The sequence below is a fragment of the Carlito syrichta genome, unplaced genomic scaffold (assembly GCF_000164805.1).
Source record: "Carlito syrichta isolate Samal-C Ts95f unplaced genomic scaffold, Tarsius_syrichta-2.0.1 Scaffold309041, whole genome shotgun sequence".
Classification (NCBI taxonomy): domain Eukaryota; kingdom Metazoa; phylum Chordata; class Mammalia; order Primates; family Tarsiidae; genus Carlito; species Carlito syrichta.
The window spans coordinates 1,456,313-1,466,301 of NW_007253137.1; positions in this window are offsets into that span (position 1 = coordinate 1,456,313).

Here is a 9,989-nt window from a genome sequence, read left to right on the forward strand (position 1 = left end):
TTTGGGAGGCGGAGGCAAGAGGATTGCCTGAGCTCAGGGGTTTGAGACCAGCCTGGGCAACTTGGCAAGACCTCCTCTCTACAATAAATCAAAAAATTAGGTGGGCGTGGTGGCATGCACCTGCAGTTCCAGCTACTTGGAAGGCTGAGGTGGAAGGATCTTCGGAGCCCAGTAGGTCAAGGCTGCGGTGGCCATGAGCATGCCATTGCATGCTCCAGCCTGGGCAACAGAGTGAGACTCCAACTCAAAAAAAAGGGGGGCGGGCAAAAGATGTGAATAGGCACTTCTCAGAAGAAGACATACAAGCAGCCAACAAATGCTCAGTCTCACAAATCATGAAAGAAATGCAAATTAAAACTACACTGAGATACCACTTAACTCTGGTCAGGATGGCCATCATCAATAATTCAAAAGACAACAGATGCTAGAGAGGATATGGGGAAAAGCGAACACTTCTATACTGTTGGTGGGAGCATAAACTAGTATGACCTCTGTGGAAAATCGTGTGGTTATTTCTGAAAGAATTAAAAATTGACCTTCCATACAACTTAGCAGTCCCTACTGGGATATACTTAGAGGAAATCAAATCACTCTATAAAAAAGATACCTGCACATGCATGTTTATTGCAGCATTATTCACAATAGCAAAAATATGGAACCAACCATGCTGCCCATCGAAAGTGGACTGGATAAAGAAAATGTGGTACATATACACAATGGAATACTACACAGCCATAAATAAAAACAAAATTATGGACTTCGCAGCAACTTGGATGGATTTAGAGTTTACAATACTCTGATTTGATCACAGAAACAAAGATCTGAGTATTACATGTACTCACTCATAAGCAGACCCAGAACATTTATCATACTACTATAAGAAAGGTATTGGTAGCTGGGCTTGGTGGCTCAGTCTGTAATCCCAGCACTTTGGGAGGCTGAGGTGAGTGGACTGCCTGAGCCCACGGGTTCAAGACCAGCCTAGGCAACTTGGTGAGACCTCATCTCTACAATAAATCGAAAATTAGCTGAGTGGAGTAGCACGTGTCTGTAATTCCGGCTACTTGGAAGACTAAGGTGGAAGGATCGCAGGAGCCCAGCAGGTCGATGCTGGGGTGGCCATGAGTGTGCCCCTGCACTCCAGCCTGGGGCTACAGAGTGAGACTCCAACTGAAAAAAAAAGAGAAAGGGATTGGCAGTAGTGGGACACTGCCAAGGGGGAGCACATAACATCAATAAGGGTACCCAAACTTTACCTGCACAATGACCACTTATGTACCTAACCCTGAACTGTATCTCACATCTTTAAAATAAAAAAATAATTTTTTTTTAAAAAGGAAGTACCAGCCAACCTAGGGTCTGGGATTCGAAAAGGAAAGAAAGAAAGAAAGAAAGAAAGAAAGAAAGAAAGAAAGAAAGAAAGAAAGAAAGAAAGAAAGAAAGAAAGAAAAGAAAGAAAGACCAACTCTATAATTCATTTAAGTTTTTATTTTATTTTTTGTAAGGACAGGGTCTCACTATGTTGCCCAGGCTGGTCTTGAACTCCTGTCCTCAAGCAATCCTTCTACTTTACCTCCCAAAGTACTGGAAATACAGGTGTGAGCCCATCTTTTTTTTAAGTTGTACTCATTTAACTCCAAGAAGAATGTGAGGCAGCAGGGCAGAGTATTTCTTAGAGTTCCAAACTCCCAGGGCTTCAGCTCCAGCAGCCTCACAGGTGGATGTCCTGAGACGATGCTCCTCAAGTCCTTCTTCTTCGGAAGGTCTCTGAAGGTGGTTTGGGAAGACCAGGATCCTCGTTTCCAAGGCCCCTTGGGGTGGGGTGGCCAATACTCTTCATTGCTTACTCAATAATTCCTTTAAACCCCCAGTACTTTTTAAAACTTTGATAGAAAGGCCAGGCACAGTGGCTCACACCTATAATCCCAGCACTATGGGAGGCCAAGGTGAGAGGATTGCCTGAGCCCACGGGTTCAAGACCAGCCTGGGCAACTTGGTGAGCCTCCCCGCCTATCTCTACAATAAATCAAAAAATTAGCCAGACGTGGTGGCATGCACACCTGTAGTTCCAGCTACTTGGGAGGCTGAGGTGGAAGGATTGCCTGAGCCCAGCAGGCTGAGGCTGTGGTGGCCTGGAACATGCCACTGCCCTCCAGCCTGGGTGACAGAATGAGACTCCTACTAAAAAAAAACGCCAAAACAAACAAACAAAAAAACTTCGATAGAAGACTAATACACATCCAGCAAAAGCACCATCCTTAGTGGATAACTTGATGAATTACTTTGTATGTACACACTTGTGTTACTGAGCAAAAAGCTCTCGCTTCCCGATGTGAATTTTGGAGAGACACAAACATTCAGTCCACTGCACCTAGGAAAGTGAAAAAGAGTGTTAGGCAGAAGAAATAATGGTGGTGGTAGAAGGACATGCACCTCATAATTCTATGAAGGAAAAGGTGGGAGATGTGGACAGACAAGATTTGGAATCTACTTTGTGTGGAGTTCAGAGTCTACTGCTTGCTTGCAAGGATAGGAAGTCGTTATGAGATGAAATGATGCATCTCCAAGAGTCTTGTTGTGGATTCATCCCTGGAAATATATACATATATTTGAGTTGGGGTCTCACTCTGTCACCCAGACAGGAGTGCAGTGGCCGCTCCCGGCCACCGCAGCCTCGACCTGCTGGGCTCTGGCGATCCTTCCGCCTCAGCCTTCCAAGTAGCTGGAACTACAGGCGCGCGCTACCACACCTGGCTAATTTTTGAGTTATTGTAGAGATGAGGCGGGTCAAGTTGCCCAGGCGGGTCTCGAACCCGCGGGCTCAGGCAGTCCACTCACCTCAGCCTCCCAAAGGCGCAGGATTACAGACTGAGCCACCGAGCCCGGCCCTGGAAATATTTGTAGAGGTGCATGAGGGAGCATGAGTGAGGGTGAAAAGGAAGATCAGCATTTATTAAGCGCTGTAATTGTTGTGTTCTTATATATATATTGGTTTTTATCCCTCGTTCCTGGTTCATAACTCTCATAGCTCTTGTCAGTCTTTTGTTAGGATGTTGGATGTTTTAGGCTTCAAGACAAGGCCTTAGGAAACATAATCTCTCCAACCTTCCCCTGCCCTCCTTTCACCTGCCCCAAGGCAGGACTCTAATCTTCCCTCCCTTTTCTGATTATGAGTCATCTGACCCTCATTCCAGAGATGATCTTACCACATATCCTGGAGGTCAATCACATTTCCAAGAGGACTGGGTTCAGAGAGCTTCTGGAACACATAGATGTTTCTGGAGGGCAGTGCGCCCAGGGAAGGCATAGAAGCTTCTGCGCCCTTCCCCCATACCTCGGCCCATGCATTGTTTCATCTGTAACCTTTATGATTTTTTTGTAATAAACCAGTAAACATGTTGCCCTGGGTTCTTGGAGCTGCTCCAGCAAATTAATCTAACCCAAAGATGGAGTTGAAGTTCCAGAGGCCCAGATTTGTGGTTAGTGTCTGAAGTGGGGAACAGTTTTGGGGGGCTAAACCCTCAAGCTGTGGGATCTAATACTATCTCCAAATAATGTTGGAATTGAATTAAAGGACACACAGTTGGTGTCCAGTACAGAATTGATTGCTTGCTTGGTGGTGTATTCAACCCTGTACCCCAGCCACACACACATACATTTGATCACAGAAGTCTTCTTCTGTGTTGGTGATTGTTGTTGTGTGAGAGCAGAGCAAAAGCAGTTTGAGTTTTCTCATAAACAATATCTCTCCTAGACAGTGTGTTAGGTGCTTTTTTCACATTTAAAATATAAAACATTTTATTTTTTTAAAAATAAAACATTTGTTTATTTATATTTTTAAAAATAATTTTTAGATGCTTTATAAACACTCCTTCATTCCTTTCTGCAATGACCCAGACAAGATGGGTTAGGAAAGAGTGAGGGAAATTTTATCCCTTGCTCCAGGTCATGGAGCAACAGGATGTCTGTCTGCAGAGTCTGCAGTCTTTACACACCATCACACTACATGGTGAATGCCAATGTATCTTGTATCTGCAGAAATGAGGATTAAATCTGTGAGATACTTGAGGCCAAATTATTCTGGGGCTGGGGGTTACCCACATGGAGTGAAGCACCTTGACCTAACAGACCTTAGCTTACCAGTGAAGCAGTTCCACCCGAGCCAGCACTTCTTGCTCCAGCCTGTAGAGGGCAGTGAGAGCCACAGCGTGCATTTGCTGTTAGAAGAAGGCTTGCTGAGGAAAGATGCCAAAGTCAAATTTGAATTGTTGTAGCTTGTCAAAATGTTGGCCAGAAGCCCAGAAGTGTTTAAAATTGTCCTTCTCAAATGACAGATCAATCTAAAGCAACATAAACTTGAAATATACAATAATGCAAATTCCATATTAATTTAGAAATAATCAGGCTATGCATTTTAGACACTTTGGTCAACCATCAGGTATCAGCCATGAGAAGATGTGGTCCCAGGGGTACAGTGTCCCTAAGTGGCAAAAACAGCTTATTTTTTTATTCTCTGTACAATGCCCAGACTGATTCTTGTGCTGATTCATGTAACTAAAAAAATGACATCATCTAAAATCTACCACTGAGTGTTCCTCTTTAGTGAAAATCTCCTGATTAAATTTTCCAAAATGGAATTTTTTAGATAGAAAAAAATAATAACAGAAGCTCATTAACTTCACAATAATGGCAATTTCCAGGAATCCTTAAATTATATGAATAAATCATGGAGGGCATCTGCCATAAACTAGATGGGCTACCACAGGTCAAAAGATAGGTATGAGGTTTTCAGAGCTAGAATCATCCCTTTTTTCCATGGCTACTTAATCTTAGAATTCAGATAGATTTTGATTAGCTCCAAGTTCAGGTGAGCGGGTAATGTGGAGTAGTGAGTATAAAGGAAAAGGCAAAATAGAAATATACCGCAGCCAGGCTTGGTGGCTCAGCCTGTAATCCTGTGCTTTGGAAGGCTGAGGTGAGTGGATTGCCTGAGCCCGCGGGTTCAAGACCTGCCTGGGCAACTTGGTGAGACCTCATCTCTACAATAAATCAAAAAATTAGCCAGGCATGGTAGCGCTTGCCTGTAGTTCCAGCTACTTGGAAGGCTGAGGTGGAAGGATCACTGGAGCCTAGCTGGTCTAGGCTGCGGTAGCTGGGAGCGTGCCACTGCACTCCAGTCTGGGTGACAGAGTGAGACTTCAACTCAAAAAAAAAAAAAGAAAGAAATATACCAGAACATCATTCTGAGCTTCTTTTTCAGAAGTAAACCTGCCAGGATAACAGTTGAGAACCTCATGTTAGACAGACATTAACTCAGAAAATAAAACATCTGACATACAAATGAATTTAATACACTTTTTTGAGTTGGACTCACACTCTGTTGCCCAGGCTGGAGTGCAGTGACATGCTCATGGCCACTGCAGCCTCAACCTGCTGAGCTCAGGCAATCCTTTCACCTCAGCCTTCCAAGTAGCTGGGACTACAGGCGGGCGCTACCACGTCCGGCTAATTTTTTTTCTATTTATTTATTTCAGAGACGAGGCCTCACCAAGTTGGCCAGGCTGGTCTCGAAACCCTGGGCTCAGGTACTCCTCTCACCTCGGCCTCCCAAAGTTCTGGGAGTACAGGTTTGAGCCACCATGCCCGGCCAACTATAGTGCCTCTACTACCTGCATCTGCAAATCTAGATCTATTCACATTCTGATGTTTGTTCCTGCTCTAGCAACTGTTATAGTGAGGCAGGGTAGCTAGTACCAGTTAGGCATAGATCAATACATTTCTTGTAGGCAGGTTTTAGAAAGCGTCCAGACATCCTGATGTCAGGCTGAATGGACCTATAGGCTGGAATGTGAATTCAGTGAGGACTCACAGTCCACCCCGCCCCCTCAGCTCACCAAAGGAAAATGCCATCAGGGTGGCTCCCAGAATCAAAACACCATAAAAGTGATAATAAGAACTTGTATATTGAAAAGTCTGGCAAGTCTCACTGGAAAAGACCATCCCTCCTCAGCATGACCTGTATGCCCTGACTGGAACCTGGGGGGAAAGGGGACATCCTGGGTTGGCCATCCCCAGGACCCCTCTTCAGACTCGAATCCCCTGCTTGGGGCCATATCCAGGGTGTGCTCATGTCACTGAATGTGTGTTGCCCTACACTGCCATTTTTTTTTTTTTTTGAAGAGCCATGAAGCTTGACTATGTGCGCGGACAGCTCATTACTTTTTCCTTTTCTTCAATTACCTTTCCACATGCCTCAGACCGCCTTGCCCCTCCATTCCATAAATATCTCTAAAACCCAATTTTTGGGGAGATGAATTTGAAAACTGTTTTCAGGCTGGGCGCGGCGGCTCACGCCTATAATCCCAGCACTTTGGGAGGCTGAGGTAAGAGGATTGCCTGAGCCCACGGGTTCGAGACCAGCCTGGGCAAGTTGGTGAGACCTCATTTCTACAACTAAAAAAAAAAATTAGCTGGGCATGGTGGCACATGACTATAGTTTCAGCTACTTGGAAGGCTGAGGTGAAAGGATCACCTGAGCCCAGCAGGTCGAGGCTATGAAAAAAAAAGGAAAAAAGAAAACTGTTTTCCTGCCTCCTTGCTTGGTTGACTCATGACTAAACTCTTTCTCTTTTGCAAAACCAGTTGTCTCAGCCGGGCTCGGTGGCTCAGCCTGTAATCGAGGCCCTCCTGGGCAGCGAGACCTCATCTCTACGATAAATCAAAAAATCAGCCAAGCGTGGTAGCACATGCCTGTAATTCCGGCTACTCGGAAGGCTGAGGTGGAAGGATCACCGGAGCCCAGCAGGTCGAGGCTGCGGTGGCCGGGAGCGGCCACTGCACTCCAGCCTGGGCGTCAGAGTGAGACTCCAACTAAAAAAAAAAAAACCAGTTGTCTCAGTGCTTGGCTTGCTTCATGCTGGCAAAATGTACCTGGTCAATAACAGAATGACCCTATTGTGGCAGTTAAATGGACCCCTATGAAGGTAAAGCATGTTGATTCTTAGTGTTACAACTCATTTAGAATCTGCCTAGCAGGGTTTCCAGTGAAACTTGGAAAACACCCCCTATGGGAGGGGAAAGCATGTTGATTCTTAGCTGCAACTGACCTAGACCAGTGGTTTCCTTTTTTCTTGAGTTGGAGTTCGCCACCACAGCCTCTATCTGCTGGGATCAGGCAATCCTGCCTCAGCCTTCTAAGTAGCTGGAACCACAGACATGTACCACCATGCCCAGCTAGTTTTTTGATTTATTGTAGAAACGAGGTCTTGACATGTTGCCCAGGCTGGTCTTGAATCCGTGGGCTCAGGCAATCCTCTTGATTCTGCCTCCCAAAGTGCTGGGATTACAGGTGTGAGCCACCATGCCTGGCTGACCAGTGGTTTTCAATGCTGGCTATACAATAACACACACACACACACACACACACACGTTGGGTTCTAACCCAGATCAATTAAATCAGAATTTAAGGAGGTGAGGGCCTGATACCATGATTGGAAAAAAAAAAAAAAAAAACCCAGGGGATTCTGATATGCAGCTACAATTGAGAACCTCAGCATTCTATGCTTCTCATCAGGATCAGGGTCCCATCATTCATTTCTCCAGCAATAACACTTTTTCTTGCTACTTGATTTCTGGAATTCCGGACCACTTGTGTGAGGTAAATGTCTGAACATAGACTTTCTCCCCTATACCTGGCTTCTTCCCCTCTCCCCCAGGAAGGAGCCCCTAGTCAAGGCTGGTCTTTGCAGGATAAGCATATTCCCTGTAATGAGTCACAGGGCTAAAGCGTCACAAAGTTCAGATAATTGAGTAAAGTTGAGCACGATGTAGGTGGCACCCTTACTCATTTTTTTTTTTTTTTTGAGTTGGAGTCTCACTCTGTTACCCAGTCTGGAGTGCAGTGACATGCTACAGCCACCACAGCCTCGACCTGCTGGGCCCAGGTGATCCTTTCACCTCAGCCTTCCAAGTAGTGGGAACTACAGACAGGCACCACCATGACCAGCTAATTTTTTGATTTATTATAGAGATGAGGTCATGCCAAGCTGCCCAGGCTGGTCTAGAACCTGTTGCCTCAGGCAATCCTCTCACCTAGGCCACCCAAAGTGCTGGGGTTATAGGCGTGAGCCACCGCACCTGGCTGCCTTACTCATTTTGGTTGTAAATACTATATAGAATTTGAATAATTAACTTACTTGATTATACAGCTGTTTACTGTCCTAAGGCACAGATTCTTTCTTCACCGGCTTGCTGCCATCGGTGCCCCATGTAAGTTTTAATAAACCAATGTCTTTGACTGCTGGACCTCCAGGAGACTTCTTTGGAATATGTAAAGACCTTTCTGTGTAAGCCCTCTCAGATTTGGGGCTACTGTGTTATGATTTGGGAGTTTCTGACCACAGATAACTGCTTTCCAGTCAAGTCTAACTGATCTACATTTGGAAAACTGTCACCTATACTTTACTTCTGTCTGTCACAGATGTTGTAGATCTCAGCTCATCCTTCCAAGAACCATGACTTCAGCTCAGTGCTCTCTCTTGCCCAGTACCCCTGTTCTGCATTCACCACATAAGATATCTTCATTCACTTATTACAGATCTATAATTCTCAGTATTCCTGGAATTAAACAAATGGGTTGTTTGACTTTGAGACCCTTCTATCATACACTTTTTCAAAAGATAAAGATTTTTTTAACCATGAAGTAAACGAAAATTCATTTTTTTTGAGCCGGGGTCTTACTCTGTCATTCAGGCTGGAGTGCATTGGTCTGATCATGGCTCACTGCAGCCTCAACCTCCCGGGCTCAGATTATCCTTCTGTCTCACATTTTAAAAAATCCAGTTTATAGTTTTTTAGGGCATTTCCAAAATCTCCAAATCAAATTAATTTTTTAATTTGATGGCTCACATCTGTAATCCCAGCACTTTGGGAGGTCAAGGCAGGAGAATTGCTTGAGCCTTAGAGTTCAAAACCAACCTGTGAAACATAGTGATACCTTGTCCCCACAAAAAAATTTAATAAATTAGCCAGGGTGGCACCTGCCTGTAGTCCCAGATACTCAGAAGTCTGAGGCAGAAATGATCGCCTGAGCACAGGAGGTTGAGGGTTGCAGTGAGCCATGATTGGGCCAATGCACCAATGCACTCCAGCCTGGGTGACAGAGTGAGACCTCGACTCGAAAAAAGAAAGAAAGAAATATTGCTATTGCTATAGAAATATCTTATCTGTTTAAAACAACAGAACACATGTTGAAGATGTACTGTCAACCTTTTCTAAAAGTTTATCTATGTAGTTAATCCTTTCCTTCCCAGAAGGAAAAAAAAAAGGCTTTGTAGGCAAGAAGCTCTGAATTCCATGAAATTTTTAAATTTATTTAACTGTTAGTTTATTTATTTGAAGACTTAGGTGACTTTAGATGCACCAGTTGGAGGCAAATAGATGGAGCAAGCAAGCTGCCAGGATACATTTTAGCTCCACAAATCTGATATTTATTAGGAGTTGAAACAAACTGCAGTTGCTGCATTCACAAAATCCTTTATCAGCAAAGCATCCATCTGTCAATCTTCTAGATTCTCTCTTGTCGGTGCTAACCCATGAAGCCACCAGCATTCAAGCTTCTGTGACATTTAAAAATCACTCAGGGCTGGGCTTGGTGGCTCAGCCTGTAATCCACGCTTTGGGAGGCTTAGGTGAGTGGATTGCCTGAGCCCAAGGGTTCGAGACCCACCTGGGCAACTTAGTGAGACCTCATCTCTACCATAAATCAAAAAAAATTAGCCGGGTGTGGTAGCAAGCGCCTATAGTTCCAGCTACTTGGAAGGCTGAGCGGAAGGATCGGTGGAGCTCAGTAGGTTGAGGCTGTGGTGGCCGGGAGCGGTCACTGCACTCCAGTCTGGGCGACAGAGTGAGACTTCAAAAAAAAAAAAAATAAGCTGGGCTTGGTGGCTCAGCCTGTAATCCCGCGCCTTGGGAGGTTGAGGTGAGTGGAT